Source organism: Callithrix jacchus, chromosome 4, assembly GCF_049354715.1.
Source record: "Callithrix jacchus isolate 240 chromosome 4, calJac240_pri, whole genome shotgun sequence".
In the NCBI taxonomy this organism is placed as follows: Eukaryota; Metazoa; Chordata; class Mammalia; order Primates; family Cebidae; genus Callithrix; species Callithrix jacchus.
The window spans coordinates 82,620,632-82,642,537 of record NC_133505.1 but is presented as its reverse complement, the minus strand read 5'-3'; the positions used below and the strand labels follow the sequence as shown (position 1 = coordinate 82,642,537).

Below are 21,906 nucleotides of genomic sequence, written 5' to 3'. Positions count from 1 at the left end.
GCAATAAATACCTCTGCTGTGACTCCTGAGTCCCTGGGATCATTCCATTATTTTGTCATTCAAGCATGTCACACTGCTTGATGTGGGCCTCCAATGCCTGCGCAGTCAGAAATGTGGACCTGCTGTTTCTACAGTAGCAAAAGAATAAATAAGAGAATTGTGGGGCAGAAAGATGATTAAAGGACTGAGGAAGTGAAGCTACATAAGCCTCGGAGTTTAGAGGATAGACTTTTGAAAGCGGTAAGTCATCATAAGCTCAGAAGTTTCATCACTTTAAAAATGTAGTTAATTTTCACACCCAGCAGAAACTCGGCACCATTGGCGTAAAGTAACTTTGTGTTCGTAGCAACAGTTCTCAGATAAAATATACTATGTTTTGTAAAAGTTTCTATCACATTTTCTATTTATCAGAGGATAAAATAGTCCTGATCATTTTGATCATCAGATAACATTAAAGTCTTGCCTTTAGTGAACACAGGATAAGCTGGTGAGAATCCTGTGCTAATTTAAAGGTTTTGACAGTAATCTGACTAATTCAAGAAGCCCTCCAACTATTAGGATGGCATATAACTATTTATTGAAAACTGGCTTTTAAAAACTGTTTTGTTTTGATGTCAGTGCTCGATTTTGTGAGACTCTTTCTCTTTCTAACTTTATATTATGATATTGATACATAAAATGAGTAAGACCTTTTTGAGCTATAGGAATAAAGAATATGTGATACGTAAATTTTTCTAAGCCATCAATCAAAACCCTGTGCATCTATTTCAAATTAATAACTTGGTACTTTCAAAGAACTAATTTAGATTACATAAAATAAATGGGTTTTTAAAAGATAAACTTGATCATATTAGGCGGAGCTGAGATGAAAAAGAATATAATCTCAACTTCCTGACCATATCTTCTTAGGTTGTTTTTCCAGGATAAATACAAAATAGCCAGGGTTGACACAAATAATTTCAAAGGTCATATTTAACTCAAAAGCTTTTTTATCTTTAATGTAGGAATGGAACAAATGCATTAAAGTAGGTTTATCCAGTATGGAAAATTCAGTAAAATCAAATATAATCTGCAAAATGATGCTTAATTTCCTCTATTTGTATCACATTTTAATTTGTCTTAATGTAGCATGTTAACTGATAATTTAAAGATATTGTATTTCTGATATTCCTCAGCACTGTGACAGTGAACCATTAGAGAAGTGAAGTGGGTCTGTGGAATGAAATGACCAAAACGTGAAGTGACAAGATCACATAGCCTGAAAGTATAAAGCTGGGATTCTGATCTACTCCTTCTGACAGCTGGACCAGAGATGCTCATAGCACAACACTTTCCATCATAGAATAATAAGTATTCAAATATTTTTATTTTTCAGCTAAAGTAACTGAGGCTCAAAGATGTAAAATGATTTACCCCAGGAGGACCTTGGAATGACACTGGAACCCATACATTCTGACTTTTATCCTGGTACTCTTTCTTCTTACATCATCCAGGTTCAGAGCAAATCCTCATTCTTCCTCCGTTCTATTTTGATGAATAGACTTTATCGGAAAGAAGTGAAAGCATTAGAATTTCACGATAGTTTGGTACAAAAATTTGGACCAGTTTCTTGAATTGTTCAAGCTTGAGTTCTTTGTGTTTAATGAAAACCCCCCCAACTTTGTTTAAAGGTAACGCAGATGTCTACTGGCTTGTCAGTCCCTGATTACGAGAAAGCAGGAGCTCAGTCTCAATTTTAAAGTATTCTTCAGCTACTTTATGATAATCTAAAAGGGCTAGAACTTACGTATGCAAGGTTAGCTATTTTGTCAGCTAGAGTCATTGTAAATGAAAATAACCTGTAACAATAATGTATCACAATGCTTCACACATAAGTACCCAATAAATGATTAAAATCAGAAATAATTATTTATTGATTACTTATGTGTGAAGCATTATGATGTATGCTTGTCACGGGTTATTTTCATGATTATCCTTTTAACAACCATATACCACAGGTACTATTAGCTCCCTCATTTGACAGGTGAGGAACCTGAAGCACAGTGCAGCTCAAGATTCCATAGCCATTAAGTAGCAAAGCCAAGTTTGGAATCCTGACAGGCTGACTCCAGAGCTGGTGCTCTTACTGGTGAAGCTCCACAGCAAGCCTGCTATTCCCCTGCTGTTCCATGTGCCATATGTTCCCACTTGTGGCAAATTGAGTCACTTGAAATGGCTTTTGCACTTACTATTCAGGTATACAGTCTTCAAGTATTTGTCATGTTTCTGATTCTTAGCCATACGTGATTATAGTCCATGATTGGAAGCCTCTTCTCTAGCTCATGCTGCATTTAGTAATACGAGCCTTTAAAATACCTGTGTACATGTGTATTTTTATAAAATGAACACTTTAAACATCTTATCACCCCTTATTTCTTATTCATAGAAACTCAAACCCAGTCCAAGAGGCCATAGTGTAACCAAATGCAAGTCAGGCTGCTTACTGCTTGGAAATCAAAACACAACACATGAGATTTGGTGAAAAGAAATCAGCTTTATTAATCAAATGCTAGTAGTTGAGAGGTGGCCGGGCTCAATCCTCAAAGAAACCATCTCCAGTTTTGAGCTGAAGGCTGGGATTTAAAAAGGGGAAACTCAGTATAGGAAATATGTAGGAGTGATACACAGTGCAGGTCTGTATGTCTTGCTCTGATCACCATCTTGGGTTATTGTCCACCTGGTGTGCTGGCTGGTGCTATGTCAATTGTAGCCAGGCTGTAGATTATCCATAGTGAGGTAAATTCTAGGTGAAGGAGAACTTATAGCTGGGTTTCTACACCCACCAGGTGTGTTTAAAACTAGCCCCTGAAATTTCTTAACAAGCATGCAGTTAGATGAGTGTGCATGGTGCAAAGAGGTGTTTGGTAGGAAAGGGAAGAGACAGAGTTTCAAATATGTTTTAAGGCTATCTATATTGTAAGGATAAGGGAAAACAAGGTTTTTACAGTTTGTTTCAAAGTTGCATCTTAAGGCTAAAGAGAAAGGAGAATAATGCATTTAAAAATATATTTCAATGCTAAAATACTCAGATACATGTCCAGTCTACTGTTGAGCTGATTGAGAGCATTATTTATTCCTGTTATTGTGTTTCGATTTCTGCATTTCCTTTTGATTCTAAGTCTTTATCTCTCTACTTTCATTATTCATATTTTTCTTCATATTATCTACCTTTTTCTATTACAAAAAGCATATCAATTATCAATTAGCATATACATTATTTTAAGTTCTCTGGTTATTTCAGCATCTGTTTCATATACTCTAGTTTTGATAACTGTGCTTTATCTTTAGAGAATTTTATCTAGCCTTTTGTCATGTCTTGTACTTTTTTGTTGAAAGCTGAACAGATTGTTTAGGGTAATAGGAAATGGGGTACTAGGCGTGTAGTATGAAGATGTCTATTAATCTGGCTAGGAGTTAGGCTGTGTTTAATGTTTGATGTAGTTATAGGTATCGCAGGCTTCCAGTTCCTCTATTGTCTTTGTTTTTCTCTTTCCTCTTGATTTTGGGCTTCCCTGAGTACTACTCAGGAAGAGTCTATGTCTTGCAACTCCTTCAGCTGTAATACAGTTGTTATATTGAAGCCCTGTTTGTGCAGTGGTAAGGTAGGGGAGAAAGCTGCTGTTCTATAACCTTCTGATTAAATTGTAGTCTTTCAGTGGGTTGTTGTCTTGGAACTGTGACTTTTCAAATCCAGTTATGTAGCTTTTGACCATTCACCACTTTCCTCAACCCTTCCCTCAACCTTCCCTGGCTACAGTGTTCTCAGTCTGGTTTCTTAAAGCTTTGGCTCCTGATGACTATGTTTCCCACTCCTCGCCTCCACCACCCTCCAGCCCCCTTAGGCTTAGGTGACATAGGAAGGCTTGAGGATGATCCAGATGGGAGAAGCTTTCTGTGCCTGCTGAGGTAAAGTTTCAAAATTGAGTTTTGGCAAAGTCCCTTACTATGAAGAGTAGACATTTATTGTACAGAGGGTGTAGGCCTATTTAAAAATGATTATTTTTCCAAAACCAAGGGATTTTTCTCATCTCCTAACTGCGGGACACTGGTAGAATTCCTAGTGGGAAATTCCACAAAAGTGTGGTGAGTTCTCCTAAAATGTTAGCCCTAGGAGTTTTTTATTCTCAAGTTAATCCACACGTTGCCTCCAGCAATTCATTAACGTTACATTTCAGTGTTTCTGCCAGTTTATACCTTCATTAATTTCTACTCCAGTTCTCGATTGTTGTATCTCACTAAACATTCCCAAGTCTCCAAGTTTCAAGTTGCCAATATGACCTGTGACCATAGTTCTCTGATGAGACCAGTTCAGCTTTTTCTTGTAAGGATAAGAGTGTCAGCTTCCAAAATGTTTAGTGTCAGAGCTCTAAGATGTATATGTTTCATTTAACAATATATCTTGAAGTCTATCATGTCACCATGTAATCTCCTACAACATATTTAATGCTTATGTGACACTGTACAAATTTACATTGTTGATAAACCATTTAACCATCTTTGGGGATTTTTCATTACTACAAATAGCCTCATGATAAACATCTTTGAAGCTAAGCAAATACGTTTACCAATTCATGATTATTTCCTCATGATACATTATTATACATAAAATGTGTAGGTCAGAAAGTCTTTATATTTTTAAATCTAGTATTGAATATTGATAAATTACTCACCAGAAGGATTTACTAGTTTGTGCTCCTTCTAGTCATTGAGAGGCCCTGATTTTCAGCACTCTTTCTAGCATTGAATGTTTTACGTTTATAGATTCCCATTTTATGTTTTTGCTTTGAATTGCATTTTTCTGATTGCCAATAAACTTGAGTATTTCAAAATACATTTTTTTTTTTTTTTTGAGACAGAGTTTCCCTCTTGTTACCCAGGCTGGAGTGCAATGGTGTGATCTCAGCTCACTGCAACCTCGGCCTCCTGGGTTCAGGCAATTCTCCTCCCTCAGCCTCCCGAGTAGCTGGGATTACAGGCATGCGCCACCATGCCCAGCTAATTTTTTGTATTTTTGGTAGAGACAGGGTTTCACCATGTTGACCAGAATGGTCTCGATCTCTTGACCTCATGATCCACCCGCCTCGGCCTCCCAAAGTGCTGGGATTACAGGTGTCAGCCACCGCGCCTGGCCTCAAAATACATTTTAATATATTTTCTACTTTTTAAAATTTGAAATTCCTGTTGATTTAATTGTTCATTTACATAATTTGCTCTTTTTGGCTTTTCAAATTTCAAATATTTAATCAATTCTTTTGTTCCCTTTTCCATGTTCTTTTCTGTTTGCCTCAAATAGCTAAACATACTCTTTCAATTATGATGACATTAAAACAGTACAGTGAATTAAAGCTGAGTGGAATTTCAGAATATTCTTCCTGGAACATGAAGAGTACCTATCTTAGGCTAGCAAAGAATATACTACAGACTCAACTAAGCCTTAGCCGAGAATAGCTATTCCTACCCTAAACCTGAAAGTTTCCTTGTATTTTCTCATTATATCCGCATAATGTATAAACCATTATTCTCCCACACTACATAGCATAACTTTTATCAAAGGGCCTCTAGTTTTCAATTTTGAAAATATAGGCTCTCTAACAAATATATGTAGCATTTACTGTGTTGAATTTATGTAAGCATAAGGCCTTATACTAGTGCAGTAAAAATACTGTTGAACTCCAACAAGATAAGGTGAAATGTGGTAGCAAGTAAATTGCTTAGGTGGTAAACATTAAACTTACATGTCATGCTCTGCTATTTTGTGAACAGATACTTTAATCTGAAATAAAGTTTTAAGTCTTGCTATGTCATTAATATGAATCAACTATAGCAGTATATACTGGTAGCTGGCCATCAGGAATGGTAATGTGTTTTGTATCATGTCTTGTCATGAATGATACAGGAAATTTTCTTTTTTAATTTAATTACTAACATCAGGCCTATTGTTCTAAATATGAGATTTTTATTATCAGTGAAGATGTGAATGAGAGAAAGCAAAGATCAGAGGGTGAACTTCCAAACTTAAGCATAGGCTGACAGCTCTGGTGAGTATGAAATGGGCTTTTGTGCAGTTTGAGCAAATTGTATGCATTACTTTGGTATGAGTCTGAAAATTGAAGCCATTGGGTTTGATCAAAATGCTTAATATCTTTTAAAATGAATACAAGAAAAGACATTGAATCTAAGAAATATCTTTCCTTCCACAGTTTATTGCTCAGATAACATTTAATTATTATTCCAAACAGTCAAGATTGCTATTCTGATTAACATTCAAGAAAAGTTTAAGTGAATATGTTTGCAACCATGAAATGAAAATATTTGCATGCATTAGGGATTATTTACTTAAAATAAATACCAAGAAATGGGATGTATAGATCAAAAAGTATGAATATTCCTATCTCATCTCTCATCTCAATCTTCTTAGTAGATAAAGTCTTGAAGACAGCACTCTGTTTTACTCATAGATAATCCTCATTGCCTAACACATCTCACAGCTGAGGAAACCAGAGTCAGACAGCTTAAGTGATTTCTTAATTCACATTCATAAACTGTCAGTGAAAAAATTTTGAAAGATTAAGAGAAAGAAAATAGAGCTTTTAAAATAGGCCACACCACACATATACCATGGAATACTATGCAGCCATGAAAAAGAATGATCTCAGGTTTTTTGCAGGGACATGATGAAGCTGGAAGCAATCATTCTCAGCAAACTAACACAGGAACAGAAAACCAAACACCACATGTTCTCACTCTTAAGTGGGAGTTGAACAGTGAGAGCACATAAACACATGGAGGGAAACATCACACACAGGGTCTTGTCAGGGAGCAAGGGAAGGGGAGTGGGTAGGGGAGGGAGAGCATTAGGACAAATACCTAATGGCTACAGAGCTTAAAACCCAGATGATGGGTTGATAAGTGCAGCAAACCACTACGGCACATGTATACCTATATAACAAACCTGCATGTTCTGCACATGTATCCCAGAAATTAAAGTAAAATAAAAAAAAACAAACAAAAAACAGGCCACTTAACTTAAACTATAAATAGTTACACAATTGTCCTTAGTCTTAATCTTTTGGTGACATTGATCAATTATTTTTTATCCTCTTGACAATTATTTATGAAGCAAAAGTGTCTGAATTTTGCTAAAATTAATTATATTACACTGTTAAAACACATATACCAACATATGTATATTCTTAAAGAGACATATATTTACAAATATCCACCTAGAATCTCAAATGCTGCTTTTTAAAAAATGGGATATTTACAAAACATCACTGGATATTTTAACACATCATTCATTCAGTAGACATTTATTCAGAATATCTTGTGTATGATACTTGTAATAAATGCTATATGAACCAGAAAAATAATAGGAAAAACTGGTCTTTTCTTCAAATAAGTTACTATATTATTGGATCAGAAGAGTTGAAATAACTGAAGAATGCTAGTACAGTTCTAAATAGTAATATATATGAATATTTTTCATTGAACTCAAATGTGTTGACAACTTATTGGCTAGAGGAACAAAGTCAATCAATAAAGCTTTAAGATTGGAGGAATGAACCCGGCGTGGTGGCTCAGGCCTGTAATCCCAGCACTTTGGGAGGCCGGGTGGGCGGATCACGAGGGCAGGAGATCGAGACTGTCCTGGCTAACAAGGTGAAAACCTGACTCTACTAAAAATACAAAAATTAGCTGGGCATGGTGGCATGCGCCTGTACTCCCAGCTACTCAAAAGGCTGAGGCAGGAGAATCAGGAGGTGGAGGTGCAGCGAGCCAAGATCGCGCCACTGCACTTCAGCATGGGAGACAAAGTGAGACTCTGTCTCAAAAAAGAAAAAAAAAGAATTGAGGAATGATTGGAGATGATAAATTGACACCTGAATTTGAGAAGAAATTAGTTATAACTTGGCAAAGATGTAGGAAGCAGATACATTAATTATAGCATTGTGGTACTCAAAGGCAAGAAAGTTGTTGAAAGAACAATTTTGTAGAAAACGGAAGGAATATTCACCTGATTAAATGAGAATCAGGTTAGTGAAAAAAAAAAAAAAAAAAAGAGAAGGGAGTTGACTGAGTAGCCACAATGGCAATCCACTGAGGGCTGAGACCACAGGGAAACTGCATGATGGTGGTAAGAGCAGCAAATTTCTAGCTCAAGTAAATTGGAGAAAGAGGAAAAAAGTCATGGGAGTAGATGATCCCATTTTGTGGAAAAAGAATCAGCTCTTCAAAATATTAGAAGAAAGACATTTTGAGAATGCTGATTCTGCATGATTTGGGGTGTGTGTGTGTGTGTGTGTGTGTGTGTGTGTGTATTTGCTTCTTGGGAGAAATATAAGTAATAGCATCCAATTGATGACTTGGGCACTGAATGGTCTTTTGGGTTAATAATTTAAACCTTAAAATACATCATCCCACCAACTCTACCTGGCTAACCTCATTTAGACACATGATATGGTTTAAATAATTTACTGTAGCTATTAAATATGTAATAACAGTGGTGCAAATATTATTTAACTCAGAACCACTTGATTAGCACCAAGGGCAATTTTTTTTACCTGCACATCAGCAGAGTTGGTATGAGTTCCGAAGTTATTAGGTATTCTTTATACTTGAATGATCTCTGAATAGAAGTGTGAGAAAGCACCCTATGGAGACACTGAGGAAAAACTCAGGCTTTCAAACAATAAGGCAGCCTGATTTTAGAGGGTCATGTAAAGTAAATCACCTGAATGTTACAGTGTTCTCACTAGCCTTGATTTTTATTCATGTAAAAATGTAGCATCTTCTAAAAATGTTGCAGCATAATTCAGAGATATAAAATAATAACTTTCATATCTTAAAAAATTAAACAACATATACTAATCCTTTTATTTTGTTTTTTTGCATATCACTTATTCCTAGTTATCAAGGTTTTAAACCTCAACACCAAGTTACTAAAAACAGTTATTTCTCAATTCTTTTAAACATATTAAAAAGTATAATATTTTGCATTAAAACATTCCCAATTTAAGAAAGGAGTGCAATGGAATTATTTTTTAGCTTATTAAGAATGAGAGAAAATGCTTTGGATTTCTTTAATTACTTGTGAGTGAAGCCTTGGGCTTGACCATGAAGGTAATGGACAAAGGTAATCAAGGGTGGGACTTATGGCAACAATGATGAAAACGTAAATGGCAGACATTTGGGGAAAAGGAACCTGCATCTGACAGGCTGACTTTAACATATTCATCAGTTTCAGCAACACCTGCCACAAGCAATGAACATTGTCCTATTCATATGATGGCCACCTCGGCGGTGCCATCTCAGATGAAGTCAGCCATCCCCCGTACAGTTACATGGGTAAGTTCTTCACAGGCATATTCTACTTTAAAACATGGATGCTGACAACATTAGAATACACTTACTTGTTTATTTTAATTTGTCATAGTCTCGAAGATTGCTGCTTGAGCATGAATGATAAGTATAGAAATCTTGTCAAGTCAAGCACAAAACTGCACAAACATGCATCAATGCTAGCAGTCTATTGCCTAGATAGAACACTACATTGGGTAAAAGGAAAAGCAAAATATGCTGATCAGATTAAGATTATATTTGTGAAAGATAAGTCAATAACTGACAGAAGTACAAATAGAACTTTTAAAAAATAATTTTAAAAACATAGTGAAGTTATAAAATATAATTGACAAGATTGAAATATAGTGAATGAATATATTTTGATAGCAGAATGGAACTTAATTTGAAATGTCAATGGGAATGATAAGATGAGATCGCTATTCTTTCTATAATATATGATTAGATACACAGAAAAGAAAATAATCAATTGAAAATTTTGACAATGAATTAATAAGAAAATAATCAATTGAAAATTTTGACAATGAATTAATAAGAATGTCCCAGCCTTGGAACATAATGAAGCCCCATCTCTAGCAAAAAATATATATATATATTATTTAATCACCTGGGCATTAGTTTGTGCCTGTAGTCCCAGCTGTCAGGAGGCTGAGGTGCTAGTATTGCTTAAGCCTGGCAATTTGAGGTTGCAGTGAGGCATGATTGTACCACTGCACTCCAGCCTGGGTGACAAAGGAAGACACTGTCTCAAAAAAAATAAACAGATAAAGTCCACTAAAGTGGCTAGATAAAACATGAGTGGAGTAAATTATCATTATTCTTGACTCTGTTTTTGCAAATTTGCCTATTAACTAAAATTTATTTGTAACCCCCAAATCAATACTTGCCGTGTTTTGGTGTTAATTTGCAGATGTGCACAGGATAGGAAAAATTTTGAGTCACACAATATGTACATTCCTGGCTGAGATTGAACAAGGCAGTGCTCTGCCTTCTTGTTTCAGCTCTCCTATTGTAAACAAGTTGTCCTTTTTGTGGTGTATTTAATACTTTTTTTTTCATTTTTGTGGTTTTTTTTGTTAGTGATTTCACTATTTACAATTATCTCAAAGTTTCTAAGCACAGGAGGGTTGTGATGTACTTTACATTGGAAACACACATTAGATAAGATTTGTTTAGGCACAAATTATATTGCTATTGGCCAGGAGATTAATGTTGATGAATCAATAATATATACTAAATAAGGTGTCTTTAAACATAAAACTCATAAGATTGTAAACTGACTGATGAAAGCATGGTGACCAGCAGCTTTCAGAAACCTAACCCTATATTTTTCCTACAATGACCCAGTATTTGCTAATTCATTGTTCAAAATGACCTTAAAGAATATAGATACTGTGAATAATAATCGTCACCTATATTTCAAAACCCTTAAGGTTCTTATCTGTGGCTAATGCCAGGTTTGGAAGTATAATATAAAAATATTCAAGTGAAAATAGCACCACAAATATACTAATATAGTAATGAATTTAAAATCATTTTCAAGTTACTAAATACTTTGTTCTTTCCTTCCTTTAGAATTTACATCGCCTGAGGACAGATAATGCCAGATTTATTTCTACAACTCCAGACCCTGATTAGTGTCTGGCAAATAATAAGAAACCCAATAAGTGGCTAGTATTGCTGCTTTCTGTTGGTGTTTTGACTTATTTTATTTTATTTTTTATGCTGGTTTCAGAATTACTAACTAAATAGTGAGATTTAAAAGTTGTGCTAGGAAAGGAAAGTCAATAGTGATTACAGGGTCAACTTTATAGGAACAATGGAAACAAAAATGTAATGAGAAATGCAGAACATTTTAACCCACACACAATTCTACAAATTAAAACACACAGTAAAAATTTAATTGACAACAGGAGAGAGAATTCAGAAACATGGCAGAATAGGAGGCTCTGATCATTTCTTTTCCCCCAGCCACATCAAGTAAACACCTACACATGGATCAGTTCTCTCAAAGAGAAAGCCAGAATGCAGTTGAAAGACTCCTACACACAGAAGGCCTGAGAAAATATTCATATCAAAATGAGCAGAAAAAGTGAAGAAACACTCGTGCATGAAACTCCACCCTGAGCACAGCACCTTATAATTGGGAAGGAAACCCCAACCCTCACCTTTCTATTGAAGGGTGAAGAAACATGTAATGTAGTACCCAGCTTTTAAAGTCTCTGCCAAAGGGATTGGGTCTTAAATCATTATTCTTGAGGAAAGGCAAGAAAATGACATTGAAGGATTTCCTTCAATCACAAAGGACAAAGGGGTTTTGAACCCTATGAGCACTCCCAGCTGCTGCAGACCTTGGGATCAGCCTAGCTTCCACTTTTCTCCTGAAAAGGGTTTGACAGCATGCTTTCCTATCAGCTTCCTGTCATTCTTGCCTCCAATAAGCCCTATCTAGTAGCTTACCTAGCAAATAAAGAATAAAGCCCTTTGAGCACAAATGGGAGGGATGCTACTCCTCACACTTTCTTCCCTGCCTTGCTCCAGTGATAATTCCAGCTCTAGAAACTTTCCAGGAAAAGTGAATGGAGGTATCAAACAGCAAGAATAGGAGGAAGGACATCTCTGCATCCTTTCCTCTGGCTTCCACCTTAAATAAATTCTTGAGATAAAGTTCTTCAATTTCTCATTAGAGAGGCTAGGGAATCTACATGTGCCTGAAAAAGAAAGGAAACGCATCTTATGCCTTTTCTCCTGGCTTCAGTGATAACTCCAGACCAGGAGTATCCTCCGGCTAGGAGGGTGTGAGGCTTCTAATTGCTTGAACTGGAGAGTGGGCACTCCCAGCACTTTTTCCCAGGCTTGTTCCAAAAATACATCCAAATCTGAAGACCCTCCATGGCAGTAGTTTCTGCATGAGTCCAGTGCCCCAACTTTTACAGCATTCATCCAAAGGACTGGCTCTTAAGTCACCTGGCTCTGGGATTTGACAGAGCTCTGCATGCCTGAGTCTCCTAGACCACAGATAACACAATGGTGACATATAAACTTTCAAAAACTAAGCAGCTGTCTTCCCAGGTTGAACATAAGCACTCTGATAAAAAGTATAGACATCTGCTTCAGATTCTCTTCTTAGTGTAGGGCAGAATAAGTAGAAGATATACTCTGGCTCTCAGCTTCTTTGCAAAGAGAGAAGAAAAGGGAACACACATCCAATACCCCAACATCTGCAGCTGCATTCCAAGATACTGGCTTATCACACTACTCTCGAGGTAATAGCACAACTTTTCACTCTCTAATTTCTTGGATGTCACCAAGAAAAAAGGAATCAGGTCGGACAAGCAAAGAGAGTTGAAAGACACTTAGAATGTCTCGCTGAGGTGATTAGGGAGGAAAATCTACGGAAGCACAGTCTAACAAATTTGGAAGAGGTGGTTCTTGTATATAATGCACAGAAACCAACATAGAGAGTCAAGGAAAGTGAAACAGAGAAATGTGTCCCATATAAAAGAACAAGATAACTCTCTGGAATTCAAAGCTAATAAAATGAATAAGTGATTCATCTCACAGAAAATTCAAAAGAACAGTGATGCTTATCAATGAAAGAAGAGCAATATATAAACAAACCAAGAATTTTATACTTTTTATAATTAACTGTTTGAGTGAGGGTTCTTAAGTTAGACCACCCAGATTGCCCTCTGTGGTGAGAACACAGTTTGGTTTTATATTGTCTAGGGAGACATGAGACATCAGTCATCATATGCCAGGTGAACATTGGTTTGGTCTAGAAAGGTGGGACAACTCAAAGCAAAGGTGGGAAGACTCAAAGTTGGGAGAGGGCTTCCAGGTCATAGGTAGCTAAGAGACCAATGATTCCATTATTTTGAATTTCTGATTAGTCTCTCCAAAGGAGGCAATCAGATAGTCATTCATCTCAGTGACCAGAGGGGTGACTTTGAATAGAATCGGAGGCAGTTAGGCCCTAAGCAGGTCCCAGCTTGACTTTTCCCTTTAGCTTAGTGAGTGGAGGGCCTCAAAATTTATTTGTCTTTCACAAGTAGCATAAAAAGTACTTAGGAGTAAATTTAACAAAGAAAATGAAAGATCTGTACAATGAAAAGTATAAAATATTGATGAAAGAAATTGAAGAAAACGTAAATGAATGGAAAGATATTCCATGTTCATGGAATGAAATAATTAAAATGATTCCCATAATATCTAACATGATCTACACATTCAGTAATATTTCTCTCAAAATTCTAGTGCCATTTTTTTCCCACAGGAATAGAAAAAAATTCTAAAATTAGTTTGAAACTTGAAAAGATTCTGAATAGCTAAAGAAATCTTGAGCTAAAAGAACAAAGCTAGAGGCATCACACTTTCTTATTTCAAAATATAATATAAGGCATTCAAAACAGCATTGCACTGGCATAAACGCAAACTAATGGAAGAGACACAGACCAATGGAAAAGAAAGTATCCCAGAAATAAACTTAATGATTCACAGTCAATTAATTTTTATTAAAGGTTTCAAAAACACACAATGGGGAAATAGCAGTCTTTTCAATAAATAGTGTTGTGAAAACATGATACTCACATGAATAAAAATAAAACTGGACCCTTATTTCACGACATATAGAAAATTAAACTTAAAATGGATAATATATTTATATTTAAGACCTCAAATTGTAAAACTACAAGAAGGAAACACAAAGAAAATTCCATGACATTGGTCTTAAAAATTATTTCTTGGATAGGGTTCTAAAAGCAAAGGCAACAAAAGCAAAAACAGACAAATGAGATTACATCATAATAAAAAGATGCTTCTGCACAGCAAAGGAAACCAGAGACTGAAGAAACAAACCAAGTATTGAAAGTATTTGTAAACCATACATCTGATAAGGGACTAATATTTAAACTATGTAAGTTGCTCAAACAAGTCAGCATCAGGAAATCAAATAACTCAACTAAAAGATGGACAGAAGATCTTAACAGGCATGTTTCGAAATAAGCAATATGAAGGGACAAAAATATGATAAAATGCTTAAAGTTCTCTACTTATCAGGGAAATACAAATTAAAACCACATTGAGATATGACTTTACACCCTTTAGAATGGCTATTATGAAAAAGATGAATGGTAACATATATTGGTGAGGATGTAAACAAAAGGGAACACTTGTATACTATTAGTAAGAATGTAAATTAGTACAGCCATTTTGGAAGATCGTATAGAGTTTGCTCAAAAACTAAAAGTAGAATTACCATATGATTCAGCAGATTCTACTTCTAGGTACATATCCAAAGGAATTAAAACAGGTATATTGAAGAGACAGCTATGCTCTCATATTCATTTCAGCATTATTCACAATAGGTAAGATATGGAAGCAATGTAAGTGTCCATTAACAAGTGAATAGATGAAGAAAAAGATGGTACATATGCATGATGGAAATCTATACAACCTTAAACAATAAGGATAGTCTGTCATTCAGAAAACATAGATTAAACTTGAGAACATTATGCTAAGTGAAATAAGCCAAGCACAAAAAGATGAGTATGGTCTGTATGACCTTATTTATGTGATCTGATTTATATGGCAAATCTAAAAACAGAGGAACTCAGAAAAGCAGAGAGTAGAAAGGTAACTACCAGAGGCTTGGGATGAGGTGGGGAAAAGGATAAAGAAAGGGAAGATACTGATCGAAGTTAACAATAATGAATTTTATAATTCAGAATTGCTGAAAGAACAGATTCTTAACATTACCAAAAAATTTGATAAATTGGTATGGTGATGAATACATTAATTATCTTGATTGTATCTTCCAATATTATATGAAACATTACATCAAAACATCACATAAATATACACATTATATTCCATAAATATGCACATTTATTATCTGTCAAAGTATGAATAGACAAGGAATGTTTTACAAAGCAATAAATACAAATATATATGACTAAAAGGGTCTAAATTTATTTACATATGTGAAACTCATATGAATAAATGAGAAAACTAGTCTCAATAAATATATAGAAAAAAGACAGACTACATAAGAGTAAATGCAAATTAAAAAACTAGAAAATATTAACTTTGTTTATAACCAGAAAACCCAAAAGATAAAATCAGTGAATTCATTTTTCTGAGGTCTATCAAACAGTCAAAATTGTGTGTTTTTAAGTAAGCTTAATGAGCACTGGACAATAAGGACATAGCACAATGAGCATTGTCATCTACTGTTACAAATCGGTTTGATGTGGAGCTGAAAAGCTATTATAAAATTGTATGCCCATACAGGGGAAGACTACTCAAGGATGTTCATATTAGCGTTATTTATAAAAGCTGAAAATTAGGTTCAAATACATTCTGGAAAAGGGGAAAAACTGTGAGAATCATGTTATATCCACTTAGTGAAAAGGTATATATTAATTAAAAACATTATTTATGAGTTTTTAATAATATAGGGTAAATGCTTAGGTCAGCTTAGGCATTCTGCTGAATGCTTATGCTCTGGTTTAGAAATTCCTGTTATAGATAAAAGGTTTCTATTATTAAATCATTTTGAGAAACTGCATTAATTGCACAAACATACACATACCACACACAACACACACACACACACACAACACATATACACAAACACAGAATGTTTCTTTTCTGGAAGGTTTCTCAAAGCCCCTTATATACAATGCATTTTATCATTTTATTAACAAAACTCACTGGCATAAATAGCAATAAACTTGTATTTTGGAAGAAAATGACATCATAGGAAATAAACAGAAAACTTAAAGTCAGAATAATTATCATTTAGGTGTGTTTAGCAGTTTACAAAGGATTTTTTCTGAAACAGATGCAAATTTTTCGTGTATTTACATGAACTTTATAAGTACTAATACATTTGTACTTTTTATATTTAACTGTTTTAGTGAGGGTTCTTATGTTAGACCCCTCAGATTGCCCAGATTTAAATCTCTGCTAAGAGACTAATCATCTGTGTTCCTTTGCCTCGTTACTTTTTTCTGAAATTAAATTTTCTTATTTCTAAATTGAGAATTGTAATATAATGCCGGTCCTATTTTTTATTGTGTTTTAAAAATTAAATGAAGACTAAAGATTTTAGCAGGAAGTAAATAATTTGTGTTAGCAATTATTATTATTATCTCCAATTACTAATTCAACACAGAATTGAAGGTTTTAAAGGAATTGGCGATATGTAAATAGCCATGATTCCAACTTATGCCTTCTCTGATTTGAATCTCATTGTTAATCTAATTGCACATAATGCCTTAGAAAATTTTAGAATTGAAATGACCTAGAGGTAGAAAAGCCAATAGAACCCAAGCATTTTGATATAGCACTGATTATTTTCCCCAGTATTTGCTTCTTCCAAGTATCCTTTTTCTTTTCTCATGACCAAAGTGTACCTTTCCTAAATGAATCCCGATATTGCCACTCCTGCTCTTCTTTGTCTTCAGCACTTGTTTTGCAGACACTAATAACGAGATAGGGGGTTTTAAGCTGGTGGAATTAACCAAATTAAAGCAGCCTGAAATTAAATTAGGCAAATTAAAGCCTCTCTTCCAAAGTGTGGTTTTTCTCAAGATATAAATGCTTCTTTAAATGTTTAAGAGAAGACAGGTTCTCATATTTGCTTTTGCATTCAATCTGTTCTATTATCACATTATCACACATCATGTAGCCTCTGGAAAACTTCACTGAACAGTTGCAAGAGAATGAGAATGAAAAAGACAAACAATGTCTTAGTATTATTATGAAAATAATTTTTATATCAAGAATCCCCCATCTGCTATTGAGAATCAAAGATTTAAAATAGATGTAGGTCTGGTATAGAACACAGAAAGTTTACAAATAGGTAAAAGAAGTTCTTTTACCAGTAACAGTAAAGTTCTCTTCATTAAAAACTTTAGTATTAGCCTCCAAGTATGTACCAGCTATTATTCTGGAAACTGTATGTAAAGATGAGTTATACAGATTATCTACTTTTAAGGGACTTAAGAGGGTAAGAAAAGGGAATCACAACCTTGAGAAAAATGAGAAAGAACATATTAAATGGCATACGATGGCCCACAAAACATCAAAAAGATTAAAAAAAAGAGACCACACTCATTTGAGAAGGTTAAAGAGGCTTCCCATTTCTAAAAAATCAGTAGAATTTTGACACTATATAATATTTCTTGAGAATATATTTTGTGCCACTCACTGTTATAGAAGCTTTACATGTACCAACTCATTTAATTCTAGCATCAACTCTATGAGGAAGGCAGTGTGGTACCTGTGTCTTTAATGAATACAATTATTCTTTTTCCAATAAGAATTTAAAAAATGCGTATGTGTATATGAGTGTGTGTTATGAGAGGTCAGTTAGAACAAGATTGGATAATGTAGTTCTGGTTAGATTATAAAAAATTCAAAGAAAAATGGTAAAATGTAAGCCTAAAAGGTAATTTCAGGCGAGGTATAATAACTCACACATGTAATCCTGCTACCTTAGGAGGCCAAGATGGGAGGATCACTTGAGTTCAGGACTTAGAGACCAGCCTGGGCAATGTAGTGAGATCCTTTCTCTAGGAAACAATATTTACAAAATTTGCTAGGTATGATGGTGTGTGCTAACAGTCCTAGCTACTAGGAAGGCTGAGGTGGGAAAATCACTTGACCCAGGAGTTCCAGGTTACAGAGAGCTATGACTGTACCACTGCACTCCAGCCTTAGCAACAGAGTGAGACTCTGTCTCTAAAAATAAAGAAGAAAATCTTTCAGATTATACTTTGGGAAATACTGATCAACAGATTAATTTTGTTGATCTAAAACAGATCTAAAAATAAGTTAATTATGTTGACAATGAAGAAGGCTGCACGATGGGCTTCCATTCTTTTGAGGCTTTTGGACACAGACTGAGCCACTACTGGTTTCCCAATTCTTCAGCTTGCAGACAGTGTATTGTGGGACTTCACCTTGTGATTCCGTGGGTCAATTTTCCTTAATAAGTTCCCTTTAATATATAATATGTTGATCTAATGAAGATCAACAGAGTTAGATGAGCAGTAGAAAGATAGTGAAGATGCTGGGAAGACTACTAAAATGATTAAAACCAGGACTCAAAAACATTATTCTGGCAACACAGTATAAAATGCATTGGAAGAACTGGGCACATCGAAAGTTATTGCTATAGAGATTGAGAATGAGCCAAAGAGGTCTAGAATTTGGGTTGAACAGTGCAGTAAAAACAGAAATAAAGCCATGGTAGAAGCTGAATGTACCCGGCCCTGTACTTAATGAGATATTCAATATTTTTATATTGGCTGGAAGGGGACGAATGGAGGGTGGTGGGTGATGAGAAAAGTAGAAAATAATATCCTGTCTGTTAATGTCAGCCATGGCACTCCAAACTTCATTTGAAGCTGTTTGATCTCCATTTGCACGATTCACAGTTTCAGTTTCATTTTGTTATGTTTTATTATATTATTTTTCATAATTTATTTTTTGTGGTAAAATACACATAATACAAAATTTACATCTTATTTTTAATTATACAGTTAAGCGGTATTAAATACATTCAAGATATTCCTGCAACCCTCATTACCATTCGTCTTTATAACTCTTTTCTTCCTGTAAAATTGAAACTCTGAACCTATGAAATGATAACTCTCCATTTCCTGCCCATGTCCAGTCCTTGGCAACCACCATTCTGCTTTCTGTCTATATGATTTTGACTACTTTAACTACCTCATTGTGATGGTTAATATTAGGTGCCAACTTGTTGCCTTCATAGCTGGTAAGGTGTATTTTCTGGGTGTGTCTGTGAGGGTGTTACCAGAGGAAATTAACACTTCAGTCAGTGGACTGAGAAAGGAAGACCTCAGTGTGGGTGGGCATCATTTAATCAGCGGCAGTGTGGCCGGAACAAATCAGACAGAGGAAGGAGAGAGAAACTGGCTTGCTGAATTCTGGCTTTCATCTTTCTCCTGTGCTGGGTGCTTCCTGACCTTGAATAGCAGACTCCAGATTCTTTGGTCTTTAGACTCTTGGACTTACTCTAGTGGTTTGATGGGGCTCTTGGGCCTTTGGCCACAGACTGAAGGCTGCACAAGTGGCTTCCCTACTTTTGAGGCTTTTGGACCCAGACTGAGCCAGTACTGGTTTCCTATGTCCTTGGCTTGTAGACAGTGTATTGTGGGACTTCACCTTGTGATCCTGCGGTTCAGTTTTCCTTAATAAGCTCCCTTTAATAGATACATGTATGCTGTTAGTTCTGTTCTTCTGGAGAACCCTAACTATACACTCATAGAAGTGAAGTAATATAGTATTCGTCTTTTTGTGACTGGCTTATTTCACTTAGCATAATGTCCTCAAAGTTCATCCATGTTGTAGCATTTGTCAAAATGTCCTTCCTTTTTAAGGCTGAATAATAATAGTACTTTGTATTTATATATAACATTTTGCTTATCCAGGTTTCAGTGGATACTTTTGTTGCTTCCATCTTTTTGTTATTGTAAATGATGTTGCTATGAACAGGAGTATACAAATGTCTTTCTGAGACCCTGCTTTCAAATATTTTGAGTATATACCCAGATGTGAACTTGCTGCATAATACAGTAATTCTATTTTTAATATATTCAGGAACTGCCATATTACTTTCCACAGTGGTTATACTATTATTTTACATTTCCACCAGCAGTGGAAACTCTCTGTCCCCTCATCAGCAGGAAGTAGCCAGAAAGAACATACCCCCTTGTCCTTTTTAAAACTATAAGGATGGATTAATAGAGCAGAGCATCACCATCTTGGACAAGCACTGCCATCTTAAAGTTCACCTTGATCAAAAACTGCCTAAATCCCAAGGGCATCAGCCTAATGGCTAAGGTCAGCATGACCATAAGCCACAAATGACATTTCTGACCAGAAATATTTCAACCATAAGATAAACCCATACCCAACCAGAGACATGCCAGCCCTGAGATAATCTCCCCTCTGGCCAGAGAGATGTCAGCCCCAAGATTACCTCCCCTCTGACCAGCGACATTCCAACTCCGCCATAAACTTCTTCCCCTCAACAGAAATATTTCAGGCCTGGGTTGCAAGATAAGCTCTCTCACCTTAAAACCAATAAATACTCTTAGTCTGTAAGAGAGAGTGCTCCTAACTGAAATTGACAAGAAGTCCTCTCAGGTTCATTTTCCAAAATAAAACTATACTTAACTGTTGAGCCACTTTTTGTGTTTTTTTTTTTCTCATTCTTTATCTCTTACAATAAGCACATCATGGAGAGTAGGGTATCCATCCTCTCAAGCACTTATCCGTTGTGTCAAATAATCTAATTATATTTTTAAGTTATTTAAAAAATACAATGATTATTGATTATAGTCACCCTAATTGTAGGTCTTATTTACTTTTTCTTTCTTTTTTACCCATTAACCTTTGTCACCTCCCCTACAATCCCCACTACTCTTCTGAGATGCAGGTAACAAAACTTCTACTCTCTATGTCCATGAATTTTAGTGATTTATTTTTAGATCCCACAAATAAGTGAGAACATGTGATATTTGCCTTTCTGTGCCTTACTTATTTAACTTAACATAGTAATTTTCAGTTTCATCCATGTTGTTGCAAATAACTGGATCTCATTCTTTCTGTGGCTAAATAGTACTCTATTGTATAGACATACAATGTTTTCTTTATTCATTCATCTGTTGGTGGACCCTTAGGCTGCTTCCAAATCTTAACTATTGTAAACAGTGCTGCAACAAACACAGGAGTGAAGATATCTCTTTGATGTACCATTTTCGTTGTTTTGGGTATACGCCCAGCACTGGGATTGCTAGATCATATGGTAGGTCAATTTTTAATTTTTTGAGGAACTTCCAAACTGCTTTCCACAGGGGTTATACTAATTTACATTCCCACCAACAGTGTACCAGGGTTTCCTTTTCTCTACATCCTTGCCAGCATTTGTAGTTGCCTATCTTTTTGATAAAGTCATTTCAACTGGGGTGAAATTATATCTCATTGTAGTTTTGATTTGCATTTCTCTGATGTTGAGCACCTTTTCATATGCCTGTTTGCCATTTGTATGTCTTCTTTTCAGAAATGTCTATTCAAGTCTTTTGCTCATTTTTTTTTATCAGATTAATAATTTTTTTTTTTCCTACAGAGTCATTTGAGCTCTTTTCTGGTTATTATTCACTTGGCAGAGGTTAGTTTGCAGATATTTTCTACCATTCTGTGGGTTGTCTCTTCACTTTGTTGATTGTAACGTTTGTTGTGCAGAAGTTTTGAAATTTGATGTGATCCCTTTCTTCCCTGTTTGTGTTGGTTGCCAGTGTCCTCTTTCATTTGCGTTTTTCTAATGGCTCGTATTGTTGAGCATCTTTTTATGTGCTCATTGTCCATTTGTATATCATTGGAGAAATCGTTATTCAAGTTCTCTGCTGATTTTTTAATCGGATTGTTTGCTTTTCATTATTGGATTTTAGGAGTACTCTATACGTTTTAGAT

At 35.3% G+C, this 21,906-nt stretch overlaps 1 long non-coding RNA gene across 2 annotated transcripts; it reads left to right on the top strand.

The window, feature by feature from the left end:
- The first annotated feature begins 75 nt into the window (after nucleotides 1-75).
- LOC103792509 (uncharacterized) lies at nucleotides 76-18,727 on the top strand. 2 transcript variants are annotated; one of them, XR_013534832.1, is made up of 4 exons: nucleotides 76-240; nucleotides 1,176-1,350; nucleotides 9,278-9,384; nucleotides 10,972-18,727. It is a non-coding gene; the product is annotated as an uncharacterized LOC103792509 (long non-coding RNA). The 2 variants fall into 2 exon arrangements; XR_619282.6 differs by having other exon boundaries at nucleotides 1,176-6,077.
- The last annotated feature ends 3,179 nt before the right edge of the window (nucleotides 18,728-21,906 follow it).